We start from the raw sequence: 15,818 nt of genomic DNA on the forward strand, positions 1-15,818 counted from the left end.
TGGCCCTTGTCATTTCCTCCTTTTTACCACTTTGGTCCAAAGGTAGTTTCAATTTTTCAATTTTATTGTTATAGGTTTTCAATTTCATTAGTTTTTTTTTGTTTTTTTTATTTTTCAATTTGGAGTAGTTCAAGGACACATTTTAGTTTTTGTCAAATTTCTCCAAATTCCGTTAAGTTTTGACCACTTGCCTCTTCATGCAAATAGGTATTTTCATCTACTCATACCAAAAAGAGATATGGAGGGAGGAGAAATATAAATAAAAGAAAAGAGAGGTAAGAGTGACACAATATTGCCGCAACTTTTTTTTTCCTATTTTTATTTTTATTTTATTATAAAAGGCAAAATTTGAAGTCAATTTATAGCTATACAAATAACTTCAATTTTCTTTTGAAAAAAAAAAGTGTAAAACTTTGAATGGAAGTAACATGGTGAAAATGATGCATAGTTAAATCTATTTGGTCCTTAAAAATCTTAATAATTCTATGATTTGAATCTTTTAAAATCCATAAGTAAAAAATATTAATTATAGAAATCTATAATTAAAATCCTATAAATCATTACATTCTGCTTATACACTAGAGTTTTTTTTTTTTTTAAAACCTCTAAATAGTCTTAAAATCTCAATTGAATATCCCCCTAATAATCTAAATTACCAATCTTTAGCTCTTTACCATTTGATACAAAGTAAACTACCTTTCCGCACCCGTTTCAATGCCTCCAAGAGTTTTTTTTTTTTAATTTAATTTATTTATTTTAAAATTAGAAAAATGGATAGTTGTGTTCCATAAAAATATGATCCATTATCTGATTTTTCTATTAATTTTAATTTTTTAGATATGAAAAAGTGTGAATTTACCATATTATCCTCATTTAATTAATAATTTCAATTCTTAATGTTTACATTAACCAATGACATTTTCTGGTATTTTGAATGTCTTACCATTTTCTCATTTTTGCTTTATATGTATACTAGCCTCTTCGCACACGCTCACCCATGTGCCAATTGATTTTCTTTTTTATTTTTATTTTATTTTTTGAATTAAGAAAAGATAATATGGGTAGTTATGTTCCATAAAAGTAGGAGTTATTATGTGATTTTGTTTTTAATTTTAATTTTTTTAATATGAAAAAATGTGAATTTATCATATTATCCTCATTTAATTAATAATTTTAACTAGCCCCTTCACGCATGTGCCAATTGGATTTCTTTTTTATTTTTAGAATGAAGAAAAAATAATATAGGTAGTTATGTTCCATAAAAGTAAGATCTATTATCTGATTTTGTTTTTAATTTTAACTTTTTTTTAATATGAAAAAAAGTGAATTTACCATATTATTCTCATTTAATTAATAATTTCAATTGTTAATGTTTGAATTAACCAAGGGCATTTTATGGTATTTTAAATGTTTCACTATTCTCGCAATTTGCTTTATATATATAGATTGTTAATGTTTGAATTAACCAATGACATTTTATAGTAATTTGAATGTTTCACCATTCTCTATCTTTTGCTTTATATATATAGATAAAGTCACTATTGGTCCCTATAGTTTGCCACTTTTACCACTTTAGTCCCTATCGTTTCAATTTGATCAATTTTGTCCTTATAGTTTTCAATTTAAGCAATTCAATGATAATTCTCAATTTTTGTCAAATTTTTAAAACTTCTATTACTTGTGAAAGGGCAATTCCGTCAAATTATTAAAAAATTAATTCTTTTTAAAAATAAACAATACAAAATAAATTTTTAATATATATATATATATATATATATTCTTCTCCATCTCTCCCGTCCGCTCCCTCTCCCCTAACTTCACCAGACCACCACCCACCACCACTCCAACCCCACCTAACATCCAACTCTTGCCACCCTCCCACCACAAAACTTCTGAATAAACTCCACCTTTCTCTCTCTCTCTTCTCCTCTCCCAAACCTAGCCTCGACACCCAAGCAGTCACCCACTCTTCAAAGACCTCTAGATCCCCCTCCCTAGCCTTCTGTTCTAAACCCACCCTCAGCTTCATCAAAATGGTCATCAATTGCAGCGGTGACAATGCCAAGGTTCTGAAAATTCCCAAAATTTGCATCCACTACATGAACGCCATTAAAGAAATACTGGAACACATCAGATAAAAAGCAACAATAAGCACAATACTTAATGATGGCATCTGTTGATGCTCTTTTTGGGAAGGTCAACTTAGGTAAATGAGTATTGGATCTTCAGCAAAGGGGGAAAAGTTGTGGACCTTCGCTATGAAGGGATCTTATAGAAGAAAACAAGGAAGAAGCAATCGTCAAGCTTCGGGCACCGGTGTGATACTTGTAGAAGGCTCTCTGATATTTAAGTCAGTAAGTATATGTGGTAATTTTGGCAGAGTAACAATAAAAGTGGAAAGTACTTAACCTTTATACTTGGGCACTGTTCCCTATTTATAGGGAAGTGAAAATGAGAGTTTTGCACAAAGTTTCGATGTGGGACTTTGTGCAAACTGTTGTGGAGGCAACACGTGTCCATGGAAACTAGGTTATGTAGTTGAGAACATTGGCATGCGGTTACCACTTCGGAAGGAGGTCTTCCTTTGGTAGGTTAAGAAGGTGATGATGTTACTCGCTTTCTAAGAGCTTGTCTGTGTGTCTTTTTCGGAGCGTTCCTTCTCTTTGGCAGCCCATGCGTCTGCCCTAGTGTCAGTCGTCTAATGCCGAATATGATTGGTTGATTATGGTATAAACAACATTTGAAGGTATAGGTCATGAATCCATTACATATCTATATTTTAAATAATTGTCAATCATTGCAAACCAGACATATCTTTGTTGCACCTATATATTGCAATACTTTTTAAAATACACCTGAAAGTTTTTGGGCTTGAAACTCTCTGAGCTTGGCCGCAAACCCAGAGAAACCATGTTTATAACTGTATATCATTAATTTTGAGGCCAATTCCTTGGTGGGGTCGGGGAGGATGATAGGGGCGGTGGGGTTTGGGTTATCTGGGTATCTTCTTTACTTATTTTTTGTTTTTTGGTCTTTTATTATTGGCTCTTTTTTTGGGGGGTTTTGGTTACCTTTGTCTTTGGACTGAAATGCCCCTCAATAATTAACGGCAGTTGCTCTAGACATGGATCAAAGTTGTAGTGGTAAAATGGCAAACTACAAAAACCAAAAACGCGTTTTTGCCAAATAACAAATACAAAGCTTGTTAGCATCGAACTTTACGCCTTCTGTGGACTCTATGTCAATAGTAGGCATTTTGCCATCAATGGGCTTTACGCCTGTTTGTAAGTTTCTGTAGTGGGCGTTATGCCATTTTATATGGCATTTGTTTGAAATCATTCATTGAGTTCACTGCTTTGTCTCCCTTACAATGAAATTTACAGATTTCGACCAAAAAAGAAAAGACGATAGCATCGAACTGACATAAAGCACTCAATCCTGCTATTTATAGCGCACAGACGTGACAAAGGCAATGATTTATACCGCCTAAACTTTAAGGTTAACACTAACAAAAGGAGAAGAGTCTGTAATGTGGTAATTATTTTGTTGGGTTTACACGAAATTTATATTTTCATACAACCCTAAACTAGCAGAACATTGAATTTGTCCAGTTAGAAAAACTATGCCCAAATGCCATCCAAGTGGTAGTGGCAGCTACTTCAGATGCTAATTGTCACATATGACGCATCAAAATTCCATGTTTCTCAAGAAATAGATGCACAGAAGCAGGTAGATTTGTTCTAAAAAATCCAAAAACCAGCATTATACTATTGAACAGAAGCTTCGCAACTTCTGATTCATACTGCTCGTATATGGAATACAGCATGAAAGCTAACACCAGTGCTGCAAAATATATCCAACAAGATCAATATGAAGTTCCAAAGTTCAAATTAATATGAGACTGATTAACTCTAGCATGGTGAAACTGGCATTCCCTTACATACACCAATCACCACAGTGTGACGAAATCAACTTGAGAAAATAGAGGGAAGCTGCAAACTGCATTGATCACAAAAGATTATTGTAAGATGTCCGCAAAAGAACAACTGCTGTCAATGAAACTCTCCATACATATCAAAGATTGAACAAAGAAATATCAAAATTTGCCCATAGAAACGAGAGATTTATTGATAAAACAACTGTGGTAAAATTAAAGAAATGTATCAAGTTGATGCAACCAATTTGTACACAAATGAATACAGGAAAAGGAAAAGAAATTCAATGCAAACTTCTTTGAACTGGATCTGCAATTCATCTTTAGTCAAAAGGACCAAGTAAAGATGGAGGTATTGAAATGACTGAGCCTTGATTGTGCGCTATTGTTTTTAAAGATACTGAAGAATGCTAAAGATCTGATATTTATGTCAAATTTCATTCAGGGAAAAAGGCAAACATACATACTCGTACTTCACGCCTCAACAACAACAAAGATTTCCCTAAGCTGGGTTACATTATTGAACTTTCATATTTCGTTATCTCCAAAATCAGTTACATATTACTTAAGCCATAGCCTGCATTTAACTATGGGGAAAGAAAAAAAAACATATTTCCTTGACACAAATAACAAACAATAAAGCAAGCACCACTGCTGTAATTCAAATGCCAAGAGCATTCCATCATTTTAGGATCAACTAAGACACCTAATTATCATTTCTCCAACAAGTATTATAAGTAAGTTACACAATAGGTTTTGGAAGTAGCATTCGAAGCTTCTTAACTAGCACTCACAGTCAATTGCAGTGTAATTAACTTAAACACTCCAAATTGAATAGTTAAATATAAAAGCTAAATTGAGTAGTCAAATTTTCCTAATACACCAAAGAATTTTAACTAAACCTGCAATGCTCATACCCTGTGCTCGAAAAAGGTTATAGACAGAAATTACATGAAACATGAAATTGGAAAAATACTTGTAGAGTCATGCACTTCACTCAAAATAATATATTATCGTAGTCCATACCTTGAAGAAATTTTCCCAATCATCACCTAGGGCCAGTAGTCTCATATAACAAACCCCTCTGTTCCACAAATATGCTATGGTCACAATCATGTCTTTCACTACCATTTCAGGGATCCAAAACAAGATAAAGATAAACCCTTTGGAAAAAGGATGGTTGCAATCAAGTCTTATGATACTTTTAAATGTCAGATGGACATGTAAGATGTAACAAAAAGGATGTTAAATCAAAGCACAATGAAATGGTGGGAAATAATTTTCAAAAGTATATTGAACATGGAGAGAAACATATCAGACAAGTCACAAGCGAGAGAAGTTGCAACTGAATGAATAATAACAGCAATTTCAAGCTTTTGCAATCAAGTCTTATGAATTTTTTAAATATCATGACTTGAAAATCTCTATGTTGATAGAAGAAGAAAAAAACATGTGAACGAATAAAGAAAGATCACAAACAACCAACAGACATGATAGGAATAGATGCATAGGAAAACTTACTTCCAGTGAGTATCCAATCTCGTTTTGAGCTGCAGTGCAGTCGAAACCAAGTCCATCGGGCCCTGAACACACACACAAAAAAAAAAAAAAACCCTAATTAAGAAAAAATGTCAGAAAGAAAAGAAACAAAATTCAACGCATGGCCATCAAATTTCTGATTTTCCGCTTTCTTTCCGCGGCTTCCCAAGCCGGAGAGTTTTTTATTCTCTGCAATTCAAAAGAAATGAGGGCCTCCACTGGATCCAGAACATGAAGAAGTATTCTCGGCAGTGGAAGGCACTCGTCGCCCCAACGGAATTCGATTTCCTGGGTAACTCTTGAGATCAAAGCCGTCAGCTTTCGGCGGACGATTTCGTCAAGCTCGTCGGCGTCGGCCATTTGATCCGGCGACCAGTTGATCGACGATATTTGACGTAGAGCGTCAGAGAGAGAGAGACGATTCAAATTTGAAAATGAGAGAGAGAGAGAGAGAGAGACAGCGATAGTCGTGGGATTGCGAGAAAGAGAGAGAGAGAGCCAAATGTCGTCGGTCATCGGTCTTTTATAGTACTTTGCCGCGTCATAGCTACTCTACGCGGTTTTTCCAATTTCTTTTTATTTTTTTATGTTTTTCCCAATTATGAACGTGTTTTCAGTTTTTTTTCCTTCTTTTATAAATTCTTTTTGTTCTCTTTAATGGCTTCATTTGACAATTTTGCCCCATTTAAAATTTTCATCTTTTTTTGTATTGCTAGTTCATTTTTATATTTCAGAGACACTACCTTGCACACACTATGTTGCAATGTTTATTTTGTATTGTATAATTTTTATGTACGATTGCCAATCTAAATTAGGAAGTCTAATTAAAATCATATTTTCATGTTAGTTTTGTTAATAATTATATTTTTTGTGATAATGAAATTATGTAATTCATCATTTTTTGTTAAAAAAAGGAACCACAAGTAGAGTAGTGTAAAGTAAGTCAATATAATTGTAACGCCAATTAAATCAACATTAGTGACTATCACGCAACGTTTATTATAAAAATCTTAAAATACAAATACAAGAGTAACCAAAAAAAATAAAAAAACAAAATGCGTTGCAGTTTCTATTTTATAAACCTAAAAAATACTAATAATAGAATTACATAAAAGTACAAATTGTGTTGCATTTTCTATTTTATAAGCCTAAAAATACCATTATAAGAGTAACACACACACACTACATTGTAGTTTCTATTGTATAAGTCTAAAAATATCGATATAAGAGTAATGTAAAAATACACACTACATTGCAATTTATATTTTATAAGTGTAAAATTACCAATATATGAATAATATAAAAGTACACATTACACTAGAATTTTTATCGTATTAACCTAAGCCAATCGTGATTGTTGTACATGGTGTTTTATTTGTTTGTATTTAATTTTTGTTGTGGTTTAAAATATGGATGAGACTCTTAAACAAATGATAATAATGATGATTTTTGTTTCTAAAGCCAAATAGTAAAAACACAATCAAGTCACAAATTTAAGAACAAATTCTAATGGTCGCGCATCTTTAGTTTTGTGTGTATATATATTGTTTATAAGGATTAAAACTTGTAACCTTAAGTATGTGAATTGTCAATTTTGGATTCTCTCTAGCTTGCAAGGAGAGACTAGGGTTAGGGTTTGAGTATAACTTCTACCTCCTAGTCCATGCCGTCGTCGCGCTTCCTTCTCTCCATCCTGGGGTTTTGAATCGCTAGGGTCTCTAGTTTTCTCTTCCCTCCGATCTTCACGTCCTGTGAGAATCTGTATTCTTAAAGGTTATTTAAGAAGGTCAAACAATTTTTTTTTATTATAATTACTTTGGTAATCATTATAGTACTTTGGTAATCAGCAACAGTCGTGGGTATTGCGAGAAAGAGAGAAAGAGCCAATTGTCGTCGGTCTTTTATAGTATCTTGCTGCCTCATAGCTACGCTATTCGGTTTTTCCAATTTCTTTTTATTTATTTGTGTTTTTACTAATTATGAACGTGTTTTCAATTTTTTTTCCCTTCTTTTTTTTTATTTTTTATATTTTAATTATGAAGAAAAGGGATAACCCTAGAAATAAAAACAACTAGCCAACACTAATCATCCGAGGCTTCACAGCCCCCAACAAATCATCAATAAGAACATAACTAATCTAAACTGGAGCTTCATCAAAATAGTAGACCCCCAAATCCATATTATGACTCCAATTTGAAAAATAATCTGCAGCAACATTCTTTTGCAAGTAAATATGAGTAAGCTCAACAGTTTTAAACTTACTCATCAAAGCGACACAACTTGCAATCACCCCAGCAAAAGGATGAAGACAACTAGGAACATGCTACTTGATAAGCTGAACATCAGTTATAGAATCCATTTCAATAGAGAGCCCAGCCACCCCTTTAGCAGCAGCAAGCTTCAAGCCAAAGAATAACCCCCAGAGTTTAGCATCCAGTGTTTGTCCATTTCCCAAATTGACACCAAAACTACCCATCCAGCCCCCAATAGGGAATTTTGGATGATGCCACCAACACCAATACAGCCAGTGCCACCCTTGCGAGAGTCATCAACATTTAACTTGAACACACCATTCACTAGGGGTGGCATTTTAAACCGAAAAACTGAAAAACCGCAAAAACCAACAGACAATTTACCTCAATGAAACCGCAATCATAGTAAACCGAACTGCATTTGCAGTATTAAGAACCGAACCGCATTTGCGGTTGCGGTTTGTATTTGATTTTCAAAACTTGCGGTTACCGCAAACCGCAAAGTATAGCCGTACGGATGATAAGGTTAAATTCTACAAGGAAATAGAACATATGACAACTTGTAAGTAATTAGTTTATTTATGCTTCCTCTTATAATAAAATGTACTAAACTATGTTGTTTTATTTATAGATATCATTGATGCTCAAACAACATAACGGGGTTCTTCAAATCCACTCACCATCAACACTTGAGTTTGTAACTTTAGTTTGTAACATTGGTGCATTGCATTTTCCTTTTAGTTTGTAACTTTAATTAACTTTGAATTGAATTTTTCTTTTTGGTTGTAACTTTAATTCATTTTGCTTTGCATTTTCCTTTTGGTTTGCAACTTTAAAGGATTTGGAATTGGAATGCTTGAAAGGTTTAACTTTAATTGGAATGCTTGGAATTGTAACTTTAATTTTCTTAGGTTGTGAATGCTTGAGAAGTTGAGGAGATAGTGAATTTATATATGCTTGAGAAATTGAGGTTGTGTATTTATTTATTTAGGTTGTGAATTTATATTTTTGTGAATGCTTGAGAACTTGCGGTTTTAAACCGCTAGTTCGTGGTAATCGACCGCATTTTGCGGTTTACAATGTAAACCGCAAAACGCGGTTGGTTTGCGGTTTAAAAAATCACCAAACCGCATGTCGTCCCAAGCTTGATGGTATGCTCAGATTCAAATTTGGTTATCGTATGACAATTGGAAGAACCCTTTAAAGGTTGAGTTTGCTTCGGACTAGTTGTGAGTGGACTTTGTTTTCAAATGAATATTTTCATATTGGCAAGTGCATGCATAACTATGTTTTGGTTGGGTTGAAATGTGTTTTATTGGAATTGGGATGTTGTGAAGTTTTATTGATTTTATGTCGTACTTTGATTACGCATGAAGGATATTGGGTATTATTAATATGAGTATAAATATATGGTTTGAGATATGGGATTTGTGTGACTAGACACCATGTATTGTACCTTCTCCTGGTTCGTTATGAAAAGGATGATGGAATCATATAAAAGAATTATAGTTGGTCTTTGGGACCCATCAGGGCACACATATACTTTTTGGGAGGTGTGTCAATATGTTAGTCTACGCGTATAATTGGATTAGATGCATATGCGATGAAGGTCCCGGCGTACGTGCTATGGAGCAATAGTCCCTCGGTTGGATTGCTCATCCCTAGCCACTTGTAAGATGCAGGATCCCGACATGTGGTTGAGAATAAATGATCCTCAGGTTGGATTGTTTTCCATGGTACATATCTCTTGATGTGTGTGTGTGTGTATATATATATATATGTGTCATGAGAATTTAAATGTTTCAAGTATAGAATGGTATATGGATAAAAATGGATTTTATTGCATAGTTTACATCATTTTTCTAAAACGGTGGGATTAGTATGTTCAAATATAATTTATGTTATAAACTTTATTTTTGTCCACTGACAATTTCCTGTTTTGAGCCTCCCCAAGCTATATCTCGACGAGATTCACCGGTCCACGACAAGTATTATGTACAGCACACGCCACTTCTTGTAGTATATTCATTTATTTCATTTTTAAACTCCTAATACTTCTATAAATTAAAGTTTTGTAGAAAGCTCTGATATTGCCCATGTAGGGTTCAATTTTGAAGCCGGAGGCCTATGTTGTAAATTGTGTGCTTTAGCATTGTGTGTGCTGCTGTTTGGATTATTTATCGCTTATTTGGAGGTATTTATAATTTGGGAATATCCATTTTTTAGGGGAGATTTTGCCGAAATTTTGGTTGAAATCTCGACCCAATTTTTGTATAAATCGGGGGCGAAATGGTTATGTTAGTAAGTGGGCTTGGCATTGGGCAAATGCCTGACAGAAACAGAGTTTGTCACGGATTCCAAGGGGGGAATATGGGACGGGTCCTGTCATTGTTAGTAATGTGCCTCCCAGGCACAAAACTAACCTGACTGGGGCTGATCAAAATAGGCATAATAGGCCTCAGTCAAGCAACCAAAACCTTAGAATTGACTTTATATAAGGTACAACACAGACTAATGGACCTAAAATGCAATATGGAAGAAGGATTATCAACTTTAGGAACCAAAGTGATCAAAGTAGAGTTCAAACCTTCTGGAATCTTGCAAGAAACAAAAGCTTGACTGATTTTGGAAGAAACAAGCAAGAAAACCATCAACTTCATGGGCTTTTAGACCACCAATATGAAACAAACTCTCTTTGACCTCAAGAAAATCAATACTTCTTACAAGATTGGCCAAATCAATAGCCTCAATAATAGGAAACAAATTAGGATAAGATCCCAATTGATGCAGTTACGTTGCTCATGAACAAACAACCCCAAAAAATAATTAACAGCAAGCTCCTTAAGACCAACAACTCCTTCAATCCACTCCCCATTATCACCTTTCAATCTTTCAATCTTGTTTCTTATTCTTCTTATTAAGGTGGCGAGGTGAAAGAATTTTGTATTTTGATCACCTTCTTGCAGCCACTTCACACGAGACTTTTGTTGCTAAAACAATGCCTCCTGCTCAAGGACACTATTATACTTATCAATAAGAAAGATTTCCAGGATATCAAGGAAACAATTATTGCCTTGACAAATAGCTTTATGGATACCAGCCAAACGAACTACAAGCCTAGCCTTCCTTTTCCTTAAGTGCCCAAAAACAATGGAGTTCCAAAGCAACAAAGGCTTCACCAAAGCACAGGTTTTATCCAAAACAGACCCATCAATAAGAGCCCATTGCTGATTAAGAAAATCCTTAAAGTGGTCATGTTCCAACCACATAGCCTTAAACCGAAAAGGTCGCAAATTAAGAGAAGAAGAGAAACTAGACTTGAGGCTTATCTTAATAGGACAATGGTCATATTTGGTTTTCAGCAATGCTTAACAAAAGCTTCAGCAAAAACCCTTTGCCACTGTACATTAAAAACGGCTCGATCAATTCTTTCAAAAACTCTTTTATTACTCCAAGTAAATTTAGGACCAGGATACCCAAGATCAATCATCATCAAACCACTTTCTGAACCTTTAAGTCTACAAAGAGGAGCTCCCCCTAATTTATCATCATAATTTAGCATGTCATTAAAGTCCCCAGCAAGAATCCAAGGCAACTGGTGACATTCAGAAACAAAATTCAGGTAGTCCCATAACTTTTATCTCTTAGAACTACAAGCTTGGCATAAATTGCAGTAAATAACCAAGGGTTTTGACCAGGCCAAGCAATAGAAGCAGAAATAGTTTGATTAATAGTACCAATTGCTTTCACTCTGACCTTACTATCATTCCACAAGAGCCAAAGACCACCAAAAAAACCAACGGGATCAACCACCTCAAAGCACGAAAACCCCAGTGACTTCACCACATCAAGGGCTTTTGCCCCACAATTCTCAGCTCACAAAAAAACAAAATATGAACACAATGAACACGAATCAATTCCATCATAGTGTATCTAAATTTAGTGCAAGGTGCACCTCTAGCATTCCAATATAGAATATCCATCAACAAACAAACAATAGAAAAAGAAACCTCAAGAGCTAAACCCTACAATCAAAAGCCAAACGGCATACTTTCAACATCGTTGAAGGCATTGCTTACCACATTCCCATTGGAATCATTCACCTTACCTGTTGAGATATCCATCCCTTCATCAAAAAGCAAACCATCATGAAGAGAAGAAGCAACATAATCCTCATCATCCTTAGGATCACAATCCTTTCCATGATGATCACCATTATTAGCTATATTTGGAGGTTGATGTCCAAATGTATAGACAGCCTTCTCCTGGTACAAACTCTGACCCTTCCCCCAAGAATCCATGTAAGCATTCACAGAGTCGAAAACAAAAGCTCTGCTCTCATCCACAACCTTCATGCCTTTATTGCTCACACTACTTTTAGAAAACCCAGAGAAACCCAAATTTGTTTTACCACCAAATAATCATGAAGCCCTTGGCTTACTATGTCACGACCGACTCCCTAGCACGATATTGTCCGCTTAAGGCCCTTCTCTGCCCTCACGGTTTTGTTTCGAGCTCACGAGCAACTTCCATGGGTCACCCATCCTGGGATTGCTCTAGTCTCAACTCGCTAACCGGAGTTCTAAGAAGCGGTGAGCTCCCAAAGGCCTCGTGCTAGGAAGAGAAGTGTCCACACATTTAAGCACTTCACCTTTCCCTCCCGGCGATGTGGGATTGCTCACCGTTCTTGCTTCCCAAGACACGGGTCTTACAATCCACCCTTGGGCCCAGCGCACTTCGGTCGCTCTGATACCATTTGTCACGACCCGACTCTAGCACGATATTGTCCGCTTTAGGCCCCATTCTCTGCCCTCACGGTTTTGTTTGAGCTCACGAGCAACTTCGTGGGTCACCCATCCCAGGATTGCTCTAGTCTCAACTCGCAACGGAGTTCCTAAGAATCGAAGCGGTGAGCTCCCAAAGGCCTCGTGCTAGGAAGAGAAGTGTCCACACATTTAAGCACTTCACCTTTCCCTCCCCGAGCGATGTGGGATTGCTCATCGTTCTTGCTTCCCCAAGACACGGGTCTTACATACTAGGCTGTTTAGAAATATCACTAAGCACATCCCTGTTTCCAACATTAGTTTGCCTAGCCTTAGTCCAAACTTTCTTTTCAAAACCAGCACCATTTTTAGAAACATAAGACTTCCCTGTAGTCCCTTGAATTGCCATACCACCAGAATCAACATTATCAAAGCCAAAATCTTCACTAACCTTCCTCAAAGCATCAAATCAAGAGCCTTGGTTCTTAGAGCCAGATCTTTGATTACCCGTCCCCTTAGACATATTCTTTGGTCGCCTCCTTGGTAGGACATTCATCCATGTACCTCGAAGATTTTCTAGCTCCTTACTATTCTCTTCCTAACCCATAACAATATCTGCACCCACCTTCAGACTAGTTGTAGACGAGTCTACCCCAGGTTGTCTTAAGCAAACTTCTCTTTCAAAGTACAATGCTCCCTTTTATGACCATAATGGCCACACAAATAACAGATATTAGGAAGACCTTCATACTCTATGTTATACCACACTTGGTTAATTTGAATAAAAGCCTCAAGAGGTTTTGTGAGGTCCAATTCCACACATAGTCGAGCAAATTTACCCCTATTCTGAGTAGGGGAGCTTCTACAATGAGGAGTTAAAGTGAGGAGACTGATCCGACCGTCAAAACATTTAAAATATTTAAGTCACATGATTTCTTTACATTTGTTGATGGTGAGATTTGACCTCCTCAAATAACCTCATCACTTTAAGCCCTCATTATAGCCTTTCCGTTCTGAGTAGTAGTCAGAGCGTCAATCTTAAGTAACTTACCCAACAAATTTCCAATCCTCTTTAAAGCCCAATCATTTTAAAGAAGAAGAGTACCATTGTCCTTTCAGTGATTATTTTAAGTTGTGCCAATAAATCGGGCCTCCTCTTTGGCCTAATCCAAAGCAAAATTTGATTCCTAAGTATTAAAACCCAAACAAAAATACTCTATATCTCAAATAATAATTAGTAAGGATAGTTATATCTAATACCCAATCTTCAAATACAAATACTAGAGTATCATAATAAGAAAAACACAAAGCGTTGCAGTTTCTATTTTATAAACCTAAAAAAATACAAATACTAGAGTTACATAAAAGTAAAAAATGTGTTGCATTTTCTATTCTATAAACCTAAAAATACCAATATAAGAGTAACATACACACTACATTGTAGTGTCTATTGTATAATTCTAAAAATACCAATATAAGAGTAACGTAAAAATACACACTACATTGCAATTTATATTTTATTAGTCTAAAATTACCAATATGAGTAACATAAAAATATACATTGCATTGGAGTTTCTATTGTATAAACCTAACCCAATTGTGATTGTTGTACATGGTGTTTTATTTATTTGTATTTAATTTTTTTTTTGTGGTTTAAATTATTGATGAGACTCTTAAACAAATGATAATAATGATGATTTTTGTTTCTAAAGCCAAATAGTAAAATCACAATCAAGTCACAAATTAAAGAACAAATTCTAATTGTTGCGCGTCGTTAGCTTTGTGTGTGTGTGTATATATATTGTTTAAAAGGATTAAAACTTGTAAATTTTTATAAATTTAAATTGATATATTTATGTAGAATTAGAGAGCATGAGAGCTTTTGTATAAATGGTTCTCGAATCGGTATTAAAATGAATATTTTCTTTAAAAAAATTTACTTGTAATATTAATATTTTGTAACTCTATCACACAAACAAGTTGGTGTAGTGGTATGGGATCGAGGTTTCCTCCTTTGAGTTTAGAGGAGGCGGTCGCCGACGGGGTAGATTGCCAACGGAGTTGGGCAAACAAGGTGGTTGGTCACCATAGTTGGTCCTTGGTGCTGTGGCTGGCCGCGGATTTAAATTGGGCGCCACTGAGGTTGGCCTCCTCGGCAGAAAATTGCCATTTAAATGAATTTGATTAAAAAGTATAATTTTTTGTTGTTTTACATTAATGTAATTTTGGAGGGTAATATATAGTGGTTGACCTTATCCAAATTAGATTATTATCTACCACAATAGTAAACTCTATTAAATTTAATACAAATTTATAAATAAACCCAATCCTAGACATGTATTTATAAAAAAACCCAAGCACTATTTAAACATAGAAACACACCCAAAATCAACCCCAAAGTCAACTTTTTGGGTGTGTTTATAAATGAGTTTTGAATGTGTGTAATGATGGGTTTTGGGTGTGTTTATATGTTTAAATAGTACTTGGGTTTTTTTATAATTTCAACCCCCATTTTGGGTGTTTTAATGAAACTCCCTTAATTTAAACCAACGCACCCTTGCCTTATATATATGTAGGACTATTCTCTAGTGCGGACATCCGGAACTGCTTAATGTCCGGACTCGTTTTGTTTTTTTCACATAATCAGAATGAATTCATTCATTCAATGGAAAGGAAACCATTTCCATTTTGTTTTATGCATCTCTCTTTTTTATCATTAAAAAAAAGGCACTAAAGCACACATAACAGCCTCCAAATTCTCTATACAGTTCACCAATGAAGGAAAAGCCCAATCTAGAGGTGATGTTTGACTTTTAAGTATTGGCAGAACATGGTTTCTATTCTACCTTTACCTAGAAAAGTGATAAAAGTGTTTGGGTTGATTTATTAGCACAAAGAAGGCAAAAGTCCGGACGTTAGAAAAAATACGGATGTCCGTAGTAGAGAACAACTCTCTCTCTCTCTCTCTCTCTCTCTCTCTCTATATATATATATATATATTAAGCACACAAAAAACAAATAAAAAAAATTGAATCTTTGTTTTCAATGAAATTCGAAGTCAGTAAGGAAGAAGAAGGTGATGAAGAATCACAGAATCTCCACTCCCAAACCTTTGAAAAAAAATTATTAATATAGATGAATTAATCGTTTTATTAGTCCCTGAATTTAAACCCGATTTGCATTTTAGTCCTTCAATTTCCAAAATAGTTCCAGTGGTCCTTTAACTTCACTTTCGTTAGGATAAATGGTCATACCGTCAATTTTGTTAACTTTTTCTATTAAATACAAAGGCAAAATGATATTTTTATATTAAAACCAAAAAAATGAATA

At 34.9% G+C, this 15,818-nt stretch overlaps 1 long non-coding RNA gene across 1 annotated transcript; it reads right to left on the reverse strand.

The window, feature by feature from the left end:
* Nucleotides 1-3,461: 3,461 nt before the first annotated feature.
* On the reverse strand, nucleotides 3,462-5,976 carry LOC103322302 (uncharacterized). Its single transcript, XR_513448.2, has 3 exons — nucleotides 5,456-5,976; nucleotides 4,961-5,018; nucleotides 3,462-3,999 (listed from the first exon to the last, which is right to left on the reverse strand). It is a non-coding gene; the product is annotated as an uncharacterized LOC103322302 (long non-coding RNA).
* Nucleotides 5,977-15,818: the final 9,842 nt, after the last annotated feature.

Source organism: Prunus mume, linkage group LG2, assembly GCF_029339155.1.
Source record: "Prunus mume cultivar Tortuosa linkage group LG2, ASM2933915v1, whole genome shotgun sequence".
Taxonomy (NCBI): Eukaryota; Viridiplantae; Streptophyta; class Magnoliopsida; order Rosales; family Rosaceae; genus Prunus; species Prunus mume.